Genomic DNA, 17,664 nt, shown 5'->3' with positions numbered 1-17,664 from the left:
GCAGGTCTTCTTTATTTGCGAGTATCTCTTTTCATAGTCTATGAAAGTCTTACTCACATAATAGATGGCGTGCTCTATCAGGCTGCCTTCTTTGTACTATGCCAAGAATCCGCCGCATGTGACTTGATTGACTGAGATGTATAGCAAAAGAGGTTTTCTCAATTCTGGCGGCTTCAGGATGGGAGGATTGAGAAGATACTTCTTGATTCGATCGAACGATTGCTGACACTCTGGTCCCCATTCGAACTTAACTCCTTTTCTGAGCAAGTCATTGAAAGGTTCACATCTCATCGCCAAGTTGGAAATAAATCGCCGGATTGATTGCATACGTCCTTGAAGGCTACGCAGTTCTTTGAGATTTTTTGGGGGTGGCATATCAATGATAGCCTTTGCTTTGGCTGGGTCAACTTCAATTCCCTTTTTGCTGACCAGAAAACCCAACAGTTTGCCTGATTCGACTCCAAAAACACACTTTTGCGGGCTAAGCCTTAACTTGTAAAGAATGAGTCGCTTAAACACTTGGTCAAGAGCTTCGAGGTGATCTTCTTCCTCTTTAGATTTCACGAGGATATCATCAACATACTCATCCTTGATTTTGCGCATCTGATCGTGAAAGATAACGGCCATTGCCCGTTGATACGTTGCTCCAGCATTCTTGAGCCCAAAAGGCATAACTGTATAGCAGAAAGTGCCCCAAGGCGTAGTGAAGGAAGTTTTTGATTGGTCGCGGGCGGCCAACTTAATCTGATTGTAGCCGGAATATCCATCCATGAATGAGAACATGGCATGTCCTGTCGTGGTGTCGACTAAAAGATCGATGCTTGGAAGTGGATAGTCATCCTTCGGAGTCGCTTTATTGAGGTCTCTGAAGTCTATGCAGATCCTCACTTTACCACTTTTCTTTGGGACAACGATGATATTGGCTACCCAATCTGGGTAGTCAATAGCTCGGATAAATCCTGCTTTGAGCAAATCTTCAAGTCCTTCTTTGACTTGTTCTATTCTGGGATCCATTTTTCTCAGCTTTTGCTTGAGTGGCTTAGCATTTGGCTTCAAGACGAGACGGTGTTCGACTAATTTTGGGTCTAAGCATGGCATATCTTTATATGTCCATGCGAGCACTTCTTCATGTTGCTTGAGAAAATTTGTAAGTCTTTCCTTCTCTTCTGGACTCAAACTGGTTCCGATCTGGAGAATTTTGGGATTGTCCTCTGAACCGATATTGACATTTTTGGTCGGATCTTGTACTAGAGGAGATGGTTCATCCTGCTTCTGAACTGCGGCAAACTCTGGTAACTCTTGAAGAGACTGATCATATTCTGCACAATCATCGGACTGCTTTGCACTCTTGCCATCTTCGGTGCTTGCTTTGACTCTGTGAATTATTGTCGACTTCTGAAAAGCCTTGGGATTGAGAACGAGCTTCTTGATTGTCCGAGAAGTCATTCTGAAATTTTGGATAAGAAATTTGGTTCAGATAAATCGGCCTATCGTGAGACAAGCAATCATTTGAAAAGAACTATGCATAAAATGGCATTGAATTATAAAATTAGGAGATAGGGAAGGAAGATAGATGGCATCCGGATAGACAAAGAAATTTGGAATTTTATTGATTTTGAATTGATCGAAGACATGGATAAAATAAGACATTTATTTTGAAAGAATAGAAAATAACAAATGGTCTTTAATGTGCCCCTTTGACAAAAACAGTCTTCTTTGGCGCGCTTCCGCCAGAGAACCCTAGTCCTGCTCTGTGGGGACGATGCTTTTGGATCACTGGCTCTATGCGGCCATCTTCATTCTTGCTGAGTCTCTTGAAGGGTTGATAACCATGTTTCAGAAGTAAATCAAATCCCTTTCTTGCCTTCATGAATTGAGGAAACAGTGGGTGATCTTTAATGGCGCTGTAGCTGATTCGGCCTCCGACCTTGAAGAATTGAGGACCTCTTCATCGGTTAATGGCTACCGTGTGCAGAGATAGTTCTGATGATGCTTGGAGTATTTCTTGATTCTCTCCGAGATTAATCTCTTCACTTTCCCTGATGCTGGGAATGTCCACAGTGAATGATGGTCGGGGAATCATGGGTTGTGGGAGCCTTTTTTTTGGATCTTCTCCCAGTATTATGGTAATCATTCCACCTTTTGACCATTTTACACATTGATGGAGGGTGGAAGGCACTGCATTTGCATTATGAATCCACGTCCTTCCGAGCAGCAAGTTGTAGGTAGGTGGCACATTGACCACATGGAAAAGCACTGAATGCACTGAATAGTTGATGAACACCTCCAGAAATATCTTGCCCTTGGCTGTTTGACCATGGTTGTCAAACCCATAGATAGTGATGGGATCTGGAATATATTCTTCATCCTTGATCCCTAATGCCTTCGTTGTCATCTCGGGACAAATATTGAGGCTACTGCCTCCATCGACCAGCACATGGGTTACTGTCATTCCCCTTACCCGAATGACGATATAGAGAGCATCATTGTGAAAGGAATGAGGCTTTGGAAGGTCCTCATCCGAGAAGGTGATTGGTGCATTGGTCATGGCCAAATTCACAATTTATGCCATGTCTTCAGGAGTGGTACTGGGTTTAACTTTGATTTATCTGAGTAAATCATCCAGGACTCGTTGGTGCTTGCGAGAATTCTTGGCCAAGTCTAAGATGGAAACGTTGGATAGAGCGGTCAGAGGCTTCTGAGTTGAAGTTTCTCCCCTTTTTGGGTGGGATTTGAGAAAATGCTCTGGGAGCCTAAGAATTTTACTGGCTGCTGAAGGAAATACTTCGGCTGGCTTCGTTGCTACTTTTATCTTGCCAAAAGCTGCAATTAGATCCACCTTCTTGGTGGCTGGCGCTGCTTGCCGTAGCACCGAAACCTGGTGCTGAACTTGGAGATCTTGTGCGGAACACGGCTTGATGTGTTCGTGAGGCAGGAATGGTTGTGCAGACACTACTGTCGTGGTGTGCGAAGGAAAGGGGTGATTGAGAATATCCATTTTCTCTTCTTCTTCTCCTTCCACTAGAAGATTTTTTTCAATAAGATCTTGTATAATGTTTTTGAGAACAAAGCAGTTCTCAGTGTTGTGTCCCACTGTCCTGTGGAACTTGAAAAATTGATCTTTCCACTTCCCCATAGGCACAGGGGGATCAGCCAATCTGGGCAACTTGACCATCTCTTTTGACAACATATACTCGAGTACATCTTCGAGTGATTGGCCTAAAGGAGTAAATTTTCTGTCGTAACTCCATCCTTCATGTTTAGTCTTTGTAAACACACCAAATTTTTACTTTCATCCAGTGTTTGTCCATTTCATAAGTCATCACAGATCATTGCATGTCATTGCACGCATTCTGCATAGCATTGTATGACATTGCATCTCATTTTCGAGATCCAGCACTCTTATTTCAAAACATTCAATCCAGATTTGAATTTTAAAGCTTTATTTCAAAATCAATTTCAAAACCTGGGTTTTTATTCAATACTCTGTCATTTTCCAACCCCAGGACTTTGTATTTCGAAATATTTTCTCAGAAAATAATCTGGATTCATTCCAAATTCACATTTTAATCGATTTCAATTCACAGATGAGACCCATTGAGGTGGTGTCGCTTCTGAATTCCTCTATTCATCAAATTTCTCAAATTTTTGAAAGTTTCAGTCCGATCAGGACTCTGTCTCAGAGTCCTAATCTAGTCAGGAGCCTGTTTTTAAGTCTGTTTTACTTCCATTTTTAGTCTTTTTCGATAATTTTCAAAATTTAGGTCATTTTACAGAGTCCAGTTAGTTCAGGACTCTATTTTAGAGTTCGGTCAAGTTAGGAGTCTAACCCTGACTGTGTTTTCTGACTTATTTCATCGTTTCTTGATAAAATCTTTCAAAAATCTTTCATTTAGCTTTCTAAAATTTAAAATCTCAGAGTCCTAAGAGTTCAGGACTCTAACCCGGAGTTTCAGTTCGCTTGAGACCCTATTTTCAAAGATCTTGAATTTCAAATGTCAATTTTAACTCCTTTTCAAAGCCATTTTCAGTGTTTATTTCAAAAATGTTCAAAATTCGATGTGGGCCCACTCAGTTGGCACCATATCCAGAGGAATTCTAACTCAGTTAGGACCTTATGCCATTTCAAAAATCCTAATTTTAAGTTTACTTTTGAAAATCTTTTGAAAACTCCTTCAATTTCAAGTTTTAAAATCGCTTTTTGAAAAACTCAAGTAGGGCCCACTCGGGATGGCGCCATATTCGAGTAAGTCACGGCTAGACTAGGGTTAGTTGGTGTCTTGGTTAGTGTTAGAGGTTTACAAGAGTCAAAACCATTTTGAAAAACTCATTTTTGAAAGTTAGTTTTTAAAACTAGTGTTTTTAAAGGTTTTTAAAAGTGTTTTAAAAACCCAATGTGAAAGAATGCCAAGTGGCACCACATTTGGGGGATTCTTAGGTTTAGCTAGGGGTTAATTAGGAACTATTTAGGATAATTTAGACTAGGGGTAGTTAGGTAACTCCACCCCAAAATCGCCCCCCCCCCCCCCCCTTTAGAGTCCAAAATTTTCAAAATTGTCAATTTTTAAACCTAATTTTTTTATTATAAATAGAGGCATAAGGGGGGTCGATTTTCCCATCTCTCTCCTATTGGATTCTTGGAGCTTCTCTCTCCTCTCCAGCCCTTCCTCCATTGCAGCAACCTCAAGGTAATATTTTTCTTTAATTTTTAGGTTTTATTTAATGTTTTCCATTGTTTTTAGCATGATTTAGCCATTGGCACCATCATCTTCATGGATTAAACCATGGTTTCACCTCAAGAACCATCAAGAATCAGCAAGAACGATCCAAAAAGGTGATTTAACTCTGTTTTGGATGATTTACAGGGATTTTAATCCATTAGAATTGATTTTAATATGATTCCTTACATTATTAACCAATAAAATATATGATTTACCCTTTTTAATGGGTTAAATCTATGTTTTAAAGGTGATATCAAATTCCAGCCATTGATTCCCTGTTTTTAATTTATTTTCATGGTTTATTCATGTTTGTTTTACATTCTATAGCATAGAAATAAGTTTTATTTACTGTTTTATGGTTTATTTTATTGATTTACATTAGTTAATGCATGGTTTTTCAAGTTTCTTAAATTTCTGTGTGTTTTAGGTTTAGAACAGTAAAGATGATGTTATTTCGGATTGAAGCACTCATTGTTTATTTCTGATTTTTTTATATGTGATGCATGCATGAGTTATTGAGTTACTGTAGAAAAATCAGAGGTTTTGGATCTCGGGAACCCTGTCAAAAAAATCAGACATCAAATCGGGTTTTTAAAGCTTTAAAATCGTGGTTAAAATCAAGAAGGTAACTTGATGTTATGATATTTCTCTCATCTTATATCCAATTTTAAATCTGTAAAGTTCTAGGGATTTACATTGAATAGGTCTGTCTGTTGTGAAATTTTCAGATTTTTTTTGTTACTGTTTAGTATTTTTCAGCTTTTAGAGAATCTGTTTTTAAATTTAAAGCTCGTTAGGGTTTACCAAAACCCTAATCAGACTTGTGTTATTCATAAATCCCAAACCACAGATCCGATTTTAGATCTGTAAAAAGTGAGTATTATTATTTTTCTGTCTACTGTTCACCACTAAAATTTCAAAAATTTTTGTTTAGGATTGCTATTTATTCCTGTATTTTCAATCTGAAGTAGCCGTTTTAATCCCTGTTAAAAGTGATATGTTTTAGCTCAGATTGCCGGAAGGGTTTCTCCCTAATCGGAGATGATTTTTCCGATCTGTAAATTGGGAAATCTCTTTTTTTATTCTTAGTTAGTCTCTTTAAAAGTTCATAAATTTCCATGGAGATTTGACCCCTGGTTCAGGTCTTGGACTGAGACTGGTTGGTGAATTAGGTCAAAAATAGCATATTTTTAGGGTTTAATGCAATTTTCGGATTAATTTAATGTCAAAAAATTATTTTTATAATTCCAATTAGATATTAGGGTTATAACAAGTGCAGGTACCAATTTTTATGGATTTTGGAATCCATTTGATGGCTGAATTGAGCAAATTGCAAAATCGGGTTCCTGAAAGATCCAAAAACACTGCTAAAATCGCAGTTTTTGTGATATTGTTGGATTTTCGTGCATAGGTATATATTTTTAGGGTTTAATCATGTTCATAATCATATTAGGATGCTTTATGTTTAATTTTGTGCTCATTTGATTTCATTTAGTGCATAAAACCTAAATTTTTACCAAAATCTCTTTCTAAAAAACCTGATTTCAAGGCCATAGTCTTGCTATCGGGGGCAATTTGGTCATTTGACCTAAATTTCGAAATCCCTAACCCTAATTTTCATATTTTTAAGCATGTCACATCATATTTAGCTTAGTTTATTACATTTAAATTTCAAAACTTGCATTTTATCAAAATATCTTTCTAAAAACCCTAATTTCAAGGCCATAGTCTTGTTATTAGGGGTATTTTGGTCATTTGGACCCCAATTTCGAAATTTCATATTTTATCTTCCTTATTTATTCAATTTTATTTCATACTTTATCATTTTGATTTAAGGGAATCAAGGAAAAGGCTTATATCTGGCAAAATCCAACAATTTCCTGATATTGTTGGATAAATCTAGAAAAGCCAACATATTTTCATTAACCAAGTTTTCTAGTTTTGCAGGTACATTGAAGACTTTATTTTCCATGTATTTAAATTTCAATAGTGATGTAATTTGTAATTAAACTTTGGAATAAGAATTTACATTTCCTGCTTAGCTTAGGTTGCATTGCATATAGTTTATTTTTAATTTTAATGTGTGATGGATGATGATTCATGCATATTTTTACAAATTCACCATGGTCTACACAAATGGCACATGCACTAGCTTTATGAAGTTTATAAACTTGGTGGAATTCGTATTTATGGCCATAGTCAGAATATGAAGAATACTTAGATTTATGATCTTCACATTAGCCACATTCAGCCTACACTCTTAGGCTAACTTCAAAATGCACTGCATTTCTCAAAAATACAAAAAGTATTTCTCAATTCCTTAAATCCATATTCATTCATTTCATGCATTTGCCAATTCCAATCTCAATTCAAAGAAGTTCATTTTCTCAAAATCTCCTAAGTCTTATAGCAAAATCGATTTTCCCAAAGACATTGAATTTCAAAGGATATTTCAAGTATTTCCCAAGTTCCAAATTCAAATTTTCTAAGTTAGAATTTCAATTTCCAAGTTTGAATTCAAAGAAACCAAGTCTCTCAGAATCGATTTTCACCAAATGTCAAGGATTCCTCAAAATCGATTTTATTTCTTTCAGAAGTATATTTGAAATCCCAATTCACGATTTTCCAAGATTTACATTTTATATTTCAATCATTCAAAGCAAACATCATGTTTTCAAATGTGCATTTTTCTGAAAATTCATAGCACATGCCTGATTCTATGTGCATTTAGAAATTAGAATATGATTTAGACAAGTTGAATAGAGTAGAGCGTAAGATTGATCCTTGGTTCAATTACCCCTGTTAAAGGTGGCAGGAACGGTTGAACCTCGTACCGACAGGCGAGTCCCATTCTACGGAATTTTCCCGCATTTTAAAAACGGTGGCGAGTTATTTTCAAAAACTATTTCAAAGGTCAGTTTGATTTGCAATAGTTAAAAATTTTGCGATGATAACAGTCTTCTCACGCAGTTTCGGCCCTTGATCCTGCTGAGGAGGCTTGTTGTATCGAGGAGCCGGCTTAGCTTTCTGATCTCCTTTGTGGTTCGAACTTCCTGTGCCATAGCAGTAATCCCTCTTCTGCCCTTTGTGCTGATTTTGGCTTTTGTTGTTGTTGTTGGCAGAATAAGTAAAGTGAGCTTTCTTCTTCTGCTCACCTTGGGGATTGTTCTTGGAAAATGTGAAGCCTTCGTAGACTCCATTTCCCACACTCAGTTCGAGCCATTCGGCTCGTTCAGTCAACTCAATGAAGGTCCTGGATGGTGCTGTGGAGATCAATCCTGTTAACGGCTGCGAAAAGTTGTTGAGGATTAGGGACAGGGCATGCCTTTCTGAGATAGGATCTCTCATTTTGTTACAGGCTAACCTCCATCTGTGAATAAAGTCCCGCGCCTTTTCATTCTCTTTCTGCCTTAGATTGCAGAGATGACTCAATGTAGGAAGCGCCTCTGTGTTGAACAAGAAGCGTTCAATAAACAAATTTACAACTTTATCGAACTCCTTGAGCTCGATGGGATTGATATGCTCAGCATACCACTTAGTTGCAACTCCTTCCAAGCTGCGAGGAAAGCATAAGAACAGTGCTATGTTGTCCCTTTTGAACCTAGAGCATTCTGCGAAGAATGTTGCGAGATGAGATTTTGGATCGCCAGAACCTTCAAACTTGATGAATTTTCGGGGAAGATTCTCCAGATCATCATCCCCTTCTAGGCCGTCATAGAAGTCCTCACTGGTGAAGACTTTCTTGCCCTTGTCGCGAGCTTGCAGATCCTTGACAACTCGGGCCATTTCCCTGAACTGTGCTTGCAAGGGCTCTTCTGCATCTCGGCTCTTTGATCTGCAACTTTTTCTCTGTTCTCGGACCCGCTTCTGAAATACCGGAGGCACTTCATATTCTTCCTCTGTGTTTTCGGTCGAGTCTATTCCATCTGAGATTTCTTCCGGTTGGACTTGCTTTCTGGAAGTCCTCTTGTCCCTTGAGCCATGGAACTTTTCTCTGAATGGGTTTCTTTCCGAGCTGGTCCCGGGCTGCTCATTCATCATTTTGTTCATCATCTTCCGGAACATGGCATACATTTGAGGGTCTATGCCATCATCTTCTTGTTGCTGCTCTTGACTCCTTTCGGACCGGGGGGAACCCATCTCTTCTTCTGAGGCTGACAAGTACTGTGGTGCTGTTGTTCTTTTGCCTGACTTTGTTTGAACCATCAAATGTTGTAAAAGCTCTCTGCAGGGCAAAGACCTGATTAGATTATGTAGGAATTGGTTTTTAGAAGAAATATTTGCTGAAAATATGGTAGACAATTTGAAAATATATTCCATTACTAGGGACTGAGTCGTCACGAGAATCACGACAATTGTGTTGTCATTCTTTTTTGCAAAAGAAATAAACAATGAAAATATGCTTTGTTACCTAGGCGAGGTCGTCAAACCACAATGGAAAGAGAGAGAAAATTTTATTGAAATGAGGAAAATATGATTTTATTGATCTTGACAAAGAGGTGGAGGACAAACAATTTGCCACCATTCATGATAGTCGGTAGACACTCTAGGACCAGGAAAGATTTTAAGAGAGACAAAGGAATCCCAGCTGTAGCGGGCAGAATGATATGCCCCGGACCATTGTGCGGAGGTGAGATCGAACTCTGCCATAGCTCTTGATAACAGTCGGGCTTCGACGTACTGCTGCCTCTGGGAGAACTATCGAACGCATCTCTCTGGGTGATAGTAAGTGTAGAAGAAAGGTCCCAACAACTTGAACCGCTTGCCATAAGCGTATGTATATCTGGGAGGGGATAATTGCCGATCAAAATAGTCCCAAACTACGTCATCTTCTTGAATGTCGTTGATCATGGATCGATACTGCGCTACTGGAAGGAGTTCTTGACCATTGTATCTAAAAGAGCTTGCTCGGGCTGGAGCATGTTGGAAGAACCAGGATTGGAGCGCGTAAATGCAACCTTCAACTAAAATTGATTCTCCGAGTGAAAATCGAGTCAGGCCTCGATATAGGAAGGCGAGCGCTGCCATGGCTAGGGAAAGGCGATTTGTTTGCCGACTTCCCCATCTTCTCATAAGCTGAATTATTCTGATGTCCATGTAGTTTTGCCCATCTGGAAAAAGGGATAATCCTACAGTGCACAGAACCATTGCATTCTGAATCCTTTCTTTAGTTGTCCTGGATAGCGAATTGACTTCAACGAAGGTTCTGTACTGACGGTACAACTCGAGCAGGTCGACATATTCATTTCCCTCCAACTGGATCAGGGGCCAGGATCGGCGGCCTGTCATACGAGCTAATGAATCTCGGGGGTCCAAACCCTTGACATTGATCAAGAATTGATGTTCTAACGGATCTTCTGGTTGACCGGCTGGTTCTGGTAACCCCATGATATCTGAAAATTCATCCATTAAAACGGTCATCTCTCCCCATGGGAACCAAAAGGTACACGTCTGAGGATTCCATCGCTCCGCCATTGCATGGATTAGGTTGCCATTGATGGTCTGCTTTCCAACTGCTGACGCCAATTCTAATCCGCACTCGCTTAAATGGTCCAGGAACATTCAGTAAAAGCTTTTGAGCCAAGAATAGTACCACCGGGGAATGAAAGTTCTGGTGCTAAGGGATCGATGTTCAGGATGACCTTGTCGCACCTCGTAGGAGATGTGACCTTCGGGAAAGATAGGATTGACTTGACTGGATGTCATCGAACTGAAAACAGAGGAAGACTTAGAATGAGACTTAGGAAAATATGAGAAATTTTGAAAAAATTTGCAGGCAGGATATAAAATGCAGCTGGAAATTTGAGATCCAGTAGAAAGGTAGAATGGGAAAATCGCCTGGAGTTTTGAAAGAAAATGGATATTTGATAAAATCATCCAGGGTTTGAGAAAAAGACCTTGTGGAAAATAAGGATATTTTGAAAAAGGCCTAATGAGTTGGAAAACATTGAGAAATATAAAGAATTGAGGAAATCACACATACAATCACACCTTGCACAAACATTTATGCACATTCAGCACTCCCTAAGAGGCTGACTCTAGATGCATCATTTTGAAAAACAGTTGTAGAACCCTAATCCTAACTTTAGGTTCAGATCATCTTTGTCCAATCCAGTTATGCCGATATACCCGAACCAAAATCCGAGGTACGTGGCATAGAATTTCAACTCCGGTTCTAAGGTAAGGTTTTCCAACATCCTTGAGCGCCTACCGATATACTTCAGACTGTGGCCTACGATATGTGGTAGGGGGGTGTTAACCCAAATAGTTGGCCCAATTGTGAGGCTCTGTCCCGAACTAGGGTTCTGGAAGAGAGCCCAGCAACGTGAAGACCGGGTAATGATAGGTAATTGAGGTTTTTAAAAAATGATCACATGCAAGAAAATAGAGGGCTCTAAGTCCTATAGAGATAGATTTTGAAAACTTTGAAGAAGCATACATTGTTTGCATTCAGATCCTAAATTGAGGAGAGTTGTATTTAGACCTAAGTCTATGTGAAAATTAAAATATCTCCTCAATCTGGTTCTACCAAACCATGCCTAGTCTATATGCAATCAATGTCAGCTAGGTCAGAATCTAGGCTCCTAGGTTCGCATGATAGCAAAAGTAAAGAGCTGACATTTTGTGAACATAATTTCGATGATTGAACTAAGTCAAGCACAATTTTGACCAGACAAGGACAGGTCCCATCACGGTCGCCAAACCTGTTGTCGTCGCGAAATTTTTTCCGCCTTCCCTTCCTTGCCGAAGACAAAGAGGGAAACGCTTTCGCGATTCAAACTTGACCGGATTTTGGAAATTATTTTGAAATACTCGCCTCCGTTTTAAAAATTTGCGGGAAAATCCATGGGATGGGGCTCGACCTGTCGGTACGAGGTTCGACCGTTCCTGCCGCCTTTAACAGGGGTAATCGAACCAAGGACCAAAATTGTGCTTGACTTAGTTAAATCATCAAAATCGTGTTCTATCCTAAATGCACAGAGAATTCAGGCATGTGCTATGAGATTTTGGAAAATGGAAGTAGGAAAAACATGATGTATGCTTGGAAAATATTTAGAGTTGGAGGATATTTCTCAGGAAAAAGGTGAAAGTCAATTTCTCAGGAAACTCAGGGGTTTTGAAATCATGAGAAAATTTGTAAAAGTGTGGGAAAATCATGAATAGTTGAAAATCCTGGGAAAATAGAAGTGATTCTTGAGAAAAAGGTGAACTGTTGAAAAGGGAAACACTTCTCAAGAAAACTCGGACTTTGAGAATTTTCTTAGGAAAATGATGGAAAATTTATAGGAAAACACATTGAAGAAGAAAAACTGAACTTGGGAAATTGAAATCCTGGGAATCTTACCTTTTAAATACTTGGAAATCGATTTTGATCTTTGAGAAAAGTGAGAGACTTCTTTTGAAAATCTTGAGAAAATAACATTTTCCATAGAAAACTGTGGAAAAACTTGTCTTTGGAAAACCGATTTTGAAAATTTCTCAGAGTTTCTTGAGAAATCGATTTCTTGAGAATGAAACTTTCTTAAGAAAATCACGAGAAAACCAATGATTTCATGATGCAACTGATATGAGTGAATGAATGCACTTTGAAAGATTTTCTAAGAAATTTGTTGGAAAAATGTGTATTAAGTCAAAATAAATCCTTCACATATTCTGATTGTGGCCATGAATATGTTCAGAGTTTAATTGATTTAATGCACAATACTTTGAAAATATTAGAAACATGATGTGCATTTTAAGATAGCCTAAGAGTGTAGGCTCAATGTGACTAGTAGAAAGATGATGGATCTGGGTCTCGTCCATATTCCGACTAGGGCCGTAAATATGGATTCCACCGAGTTCATCAACTCCCTAAGAATTGGTGCATGTGCCATTCGTGTACATCCGTAGTGCTTTTGAAATAAAATGCATGAATCATATAAACAGGATATTGCATAAATTCAAACTATATGATATGCATCCTAGTCTAAGCAGAAAATTAAATCTCTTATTCCAAAATTTACATTATTACATCACTAAATAAATGAAATAAATGGAAATTGCAGACTTCAACTCCTTCTTTTGAATGTCCCTGCCAAGCTTGAAATGGGGTTAGCTCAAATATGTGGGTTTTTCTAAGATTTTCCAATAATATTCTGAAATTATTGGACTTAGTTGGATATAAACCCTATTCTTCATGCTTCCTTGATATTTGAAATGATGAAAATGCAAGAAATTCAGTAGAAAATAGTTTGAAATTCGGAATTGGGGTTAAAATGACCAAAATACCTTTAAAATTAAAGTTATACCTTTAAAATCAGGGTTTTTGAAGGAAATTTTGGTAAAATTGAGATTTTGAAATTCAAATTGAATCAAATGATGATGAAATTCAAATTGAATCAAATGATGATCAAATGGATTCCAAATTACACCAAATTTGATATGAAGCATCTTTCTACTCTGATAAACAGCCTAGAATGCTAAAACTCACGAAATGATATGATTTAAATGCTAAAATTTAAAGAAAATCCTAAAAAGGGTGGATTCCGCCTACGGACCCGAACCAAATGCAATGCTTAATATGATAATGCAACATTTACACCGTAAAAACTTCTGATATTTTGCAGACTGCTAGAGGACCCGAAATGGAACACTTTTGGTTTTTACAGCCTCGGGATTTGAACTACGGTGAGTTCGGTAACAGGCATTTGGTTCTGTCAAAGGTAAAATCAACCTAATCTAATATAAAAATGCTACAAAAATAAAAAACAGCCATGAAATTTTTTGATATTTAACTGAGCTACTCTAGACACATACAGGGACAACTTTCATGTTCATGACTTTGGCATTTAATCAACATAAACACAGATACAAATATAACTTTTCATGCCTAAAGCAACAGAACAGACAAATGTCACCAAACAGATGACTGACAAGAAAAATCCGAAACAGAAACCACAACTGTTTTAAAAATCACAGGCTTTCAGATGCAAACAGAGGACATCCCGAACATGACATTTATTTTTTACAGATTCGGATTTGGAGCAATACCCAAAGAGAACCCATAGCCTTAAGTCGATCCAAAGTCTCAAAGGCCCAAATCAGGCTCTGACACGTGTCCCGAACTCTAGGATTTTTTTCAGATATTAATAATATTATAAAAATCTGATAACATCATGTTAAAAACTAGACATATGCCCAAGTTCAGATCATCTTTCATATTGAAAATCGGATCTCCCATGAGGGAGATCACGATTTTACAAGTCGGAAAAGACATTTTAAAATGCATCCCGAGTAATAAAACCCGACTCAGCGTTTTGAGTGTTTACCACAGTAAACTAATTCAAATCTCTCCGAATTTTTGGCACATTTCTAGAGACACCCAAGGGCGCATTACATGATTTTTTTAGAATTTTTAATGAAAAATAAATGCATGAAATGACGTGTGGACTGACAGACAAAAACAGAGAGCTACTGAAATTGAGCAGAATTGAAATAAATGCTTAATTAAACCTAATTAACCTATAAAACGTGCTAAATTAATGAAATAAAATACAAATTAATCTAGCTAAATGCATGAATGCTAAAATCATCAAGGAAGCATAATTATGCATTTTTATATATGTCATTTTATGAGAATAGCTCAATCCATTCCTCGGATGAGCTCTTTCTTTAAACGACACATGAATCAAATCATGATGAAATCAAGAGGAAAAGGGGTGCACCTTGCTTCGTTATGCAGCTTTGAAACTCTTGAAAGGGACAGCTACCAATGGCTTCGTCCGTCCTTCGATCTGGGCTTCAGATGATTCACCAAGATCGACCCACGCTTGAATCGAATTGGCCACTGCACGAGCAATGTAGGTACTTCACTGCACCTTCTCCACTGAGCCCAAGGGGGGCGTGAATTCCAAGGAACACAATTGAGTTCTAAAAGGGATCTAGGCTGAAGTTCAAAATCAAAATTGGAGTCTCAAATTAGAGTCCTCTAGGCTGGGCGTGAGCCCTTGTATTTGTAGATTTTTTTTGAAAAATTTGAATTTCAAACAGGCTCAATCTGAGCCCTCCATGTGGCGCCATCTCAGAGGGTGCTATTTTGATTTTTTGAGAAAATAAAATGGGAAATTTGTGGGTGAGACACCTCAGCAGAATTTGAAAATTTTTAAAATTGGGGTTTGCTTGATTTTCTTTGCAGGAGGCTCCCAAATTGCGCCACCTCAGGAGGTGCTATCTGGGAGTTTGAAATTCAAAATTTGGCTTTTCTAAAGCTTCTCAAATGGCGCCACCTCAGGGGGCTAGTTTTATAAAAAAATAAAATAAATAAAAGAAGTGAAGCCAAGTGGGGCTCTGGAATGGCGCCACCTCAAAAGGAGGTTTGAGGTGTAAAGTTGGAAACAGTAGGAGCATGCCATGTGGCGCTACCTCTGGAAGCTCTTGACACATGTCAGAAGGACAAGAGTGGAAGAAGCAGACTGTGCCACCTTAGAGGAATTCAAATTCTACTTTTTCTGCAGGAAAGGAGAGGTTGACATGTGGCGCCACCTTAGGGTGGTTCCACACTGCCATGTGGCAGAAGAACAGGACTGGAAGAAGCAGAATGCGCCACCTCAGAGGGGGGCTTTTCTACTTTTTCTGATGCAGGGAGGTCTGAACATGTGGCAGACAAGTGTCAGCTGTCTGGAGGAGTTTTCTCAAATGGCGCCACCTCAGAAGAAGATTTGAATTTCAAATGGAGGTTGGCCCTGGAGGAATGGAGGGTGGACATGTGACGCCACCTCAGGGTGGCTCCTACAATGCCATGTGGCAGTTGGGAGGATCAAGAACATGTGGCGCCCTCATAGACCATCTGGAAAAGGCAGAACTCAAGATTTGCGCTACCTAGGCCTTGTCTGAAAATTTTTAAATGGTTTGCTTTTTCTGAAGAAGGCCAAGAGTGACATGTGTCCTCTACTTTTTCTGAAGGAAGCTGGAGATGACATATGTCACCTACTTTTCTGAGAAAAGTAGAAGGAGACATGTGTCATCCTACTTTTTCTGAAAGAAGCAGACATTGACACGTGGCAGAGGGAAGAGAAGGAGGTCCATGCCATGTGGCGCCATCTCAGACAGAATAGAAAAGGTGAAGTTTAGGATTTGCGCCACCTCTCGGAGGATTTGAATATTTGAATTCTAGCTTTTTCTGAAGAGAGCAGGAAGTGACATGTGTCATTTGCTTTTTCTGAGAAGAGCAGAGAATGACATGTGTCATTTGCTTTTTCTGAGAAAAGCAGAAAACGACACGTGTCCTCTACTTTTTCTGAGAAGAGCAGAGAATGACATGTGTCACCTGTTGTAGTAGAGAATACCTCAGAGGGCGCCACCTGAGAAGGAGTGTAAGACCCACAATTTTTCAGAAAATATCTGAATAAAATTCATGAGGCATTTACCGGTAAAAATAGCATTTCTTCTCAGAATGCAAAACGAATCAATTCCTGCGAGCCAGTTATACTTAGGATATTCGTCGAATCGCGAATATATGCTCAAACACTCTGGAAGCCATAACTTCCTACCTGAATGAAATCAAAGGATTCCTGCGAGCCAACTTTCTTAGTTACGTCAATACGAAGGGAATGGCGCACTCAAAATTTTTCGGAAAAAATCGCCGGAAACCCGAAATTCTTGCGGGACCCACGGAAATATTGGTGGGACCCACAGAAATATTCCTCAGAAAATATCTGGTGGGACCCACAAAAATATCCCATGGAATATCCAAGTGGGCCCCACACCAAGGAACCTCTTGGAATTAAAAAGAAGCCAAGGGGGCAAGGGGGGGATAAAAATTCCCAAGAGGAGGTGGGCTTGGGCTATAAATAGCCCTCCCCACTCTCTCTCTTCTCATAAAAATCGACCCCCTCTCTCTCTTGCCTTCTCTCTCTCTCCTAAACCTCCCCTACCTAGCCTAGCCCACCTGAGCCCACCTGACCTGGTCTGAGCCTGCCTGACCTAGCCTGAGCCTGCCTGACCTGGTCCTACCTGACCTGGGTCTGAACCCACTTGACCTGGTCCAAACCCAGTTGACTTGACTTGAACCTAGTTGGGTTTAAAGTCAAAGTCAAAGTCCTTTTTAGTCCTGATTCCGGTTTGGGTTTCTGAACCCAGACTTAGCCTACTTGAGCTGAGTTCGAACCTGCTGAACCCAGTTGACTTGGATCAAACCCTGTTTGGTTCAAACCACTTAGGTTGAGTAGCTTGACCTGCTCTACCTCTTTCTCAACTAAGTCAGCTTCATCTGACTTAGTCTGACCTCTCGAAGGAAGGCTCGAAGCCAAAGAAGCAACCCGGAGCCGTTTCTTCCATGATTTGAAGTAAGTTCGCTTCGTTGATCCATCTCTCTCAAGTATTTGACTGTTTGTATATAGAATATACTTTCTGAAGTAGTATCTTGCTTTAGTTCTTGATTGAGCCCTTTTTGGACACTTCGGTGTTCACCCGCTCGTCTCGTAACTATCATCGGATATATCTATGTTCAAACACGCAGTATATGCGTTTTTAAAATGGTATCTCGCCCTAGTTCTTGGTTGAGCCCTTCAGAACACTTCGGTGTTCACCCGCTCGCCTCGTAACTATCGTTGGATACGGATCTAGGTGTATATCTGCTGATTCTGCCGACGCGTCTTATATCGCACAGGCTATGTAATTTACCTTTGCCGTCGCGTCGTATGATGCCAAGGCTCCCTGTTTTCTACACTTCCGATTACTGCACTTCCGATTATGTATTTACTTACGTCGTCGCGTCGAACGATGCCAAGGCTCCTGCTTTCTGCAATGTATTTACTTATGCCGTCGCGTCGAATGATGCCAAGGCTTCTGCTTTGTTATATATGTAGAATATTTCGTTCAGTTACACACCCTGAACAATAGTATATGCATTTCTTTACGTCGCCGCTGTATAAAGCATAGGCTTTTGCTTATACTACATATATGG

This window comes from Nuphar pumila, chromosome 6, assembly GCF_984573655.1.
Source record: "Nuphar pumila chromosome 6, dmNupPumi1.hap1.1, whole genome shotgun sequence".
Taxonomy (NCBI): domain Eukaryota; kingdom Viridiplantae; phylum Streptophyta; class Magnoliopsida; order Nymphaeales; family Nymphaeaceae; genus Nuphar; species Nuphar pumila.
This window is presented reverse-complemented; position numbering follows the sequence as displayed.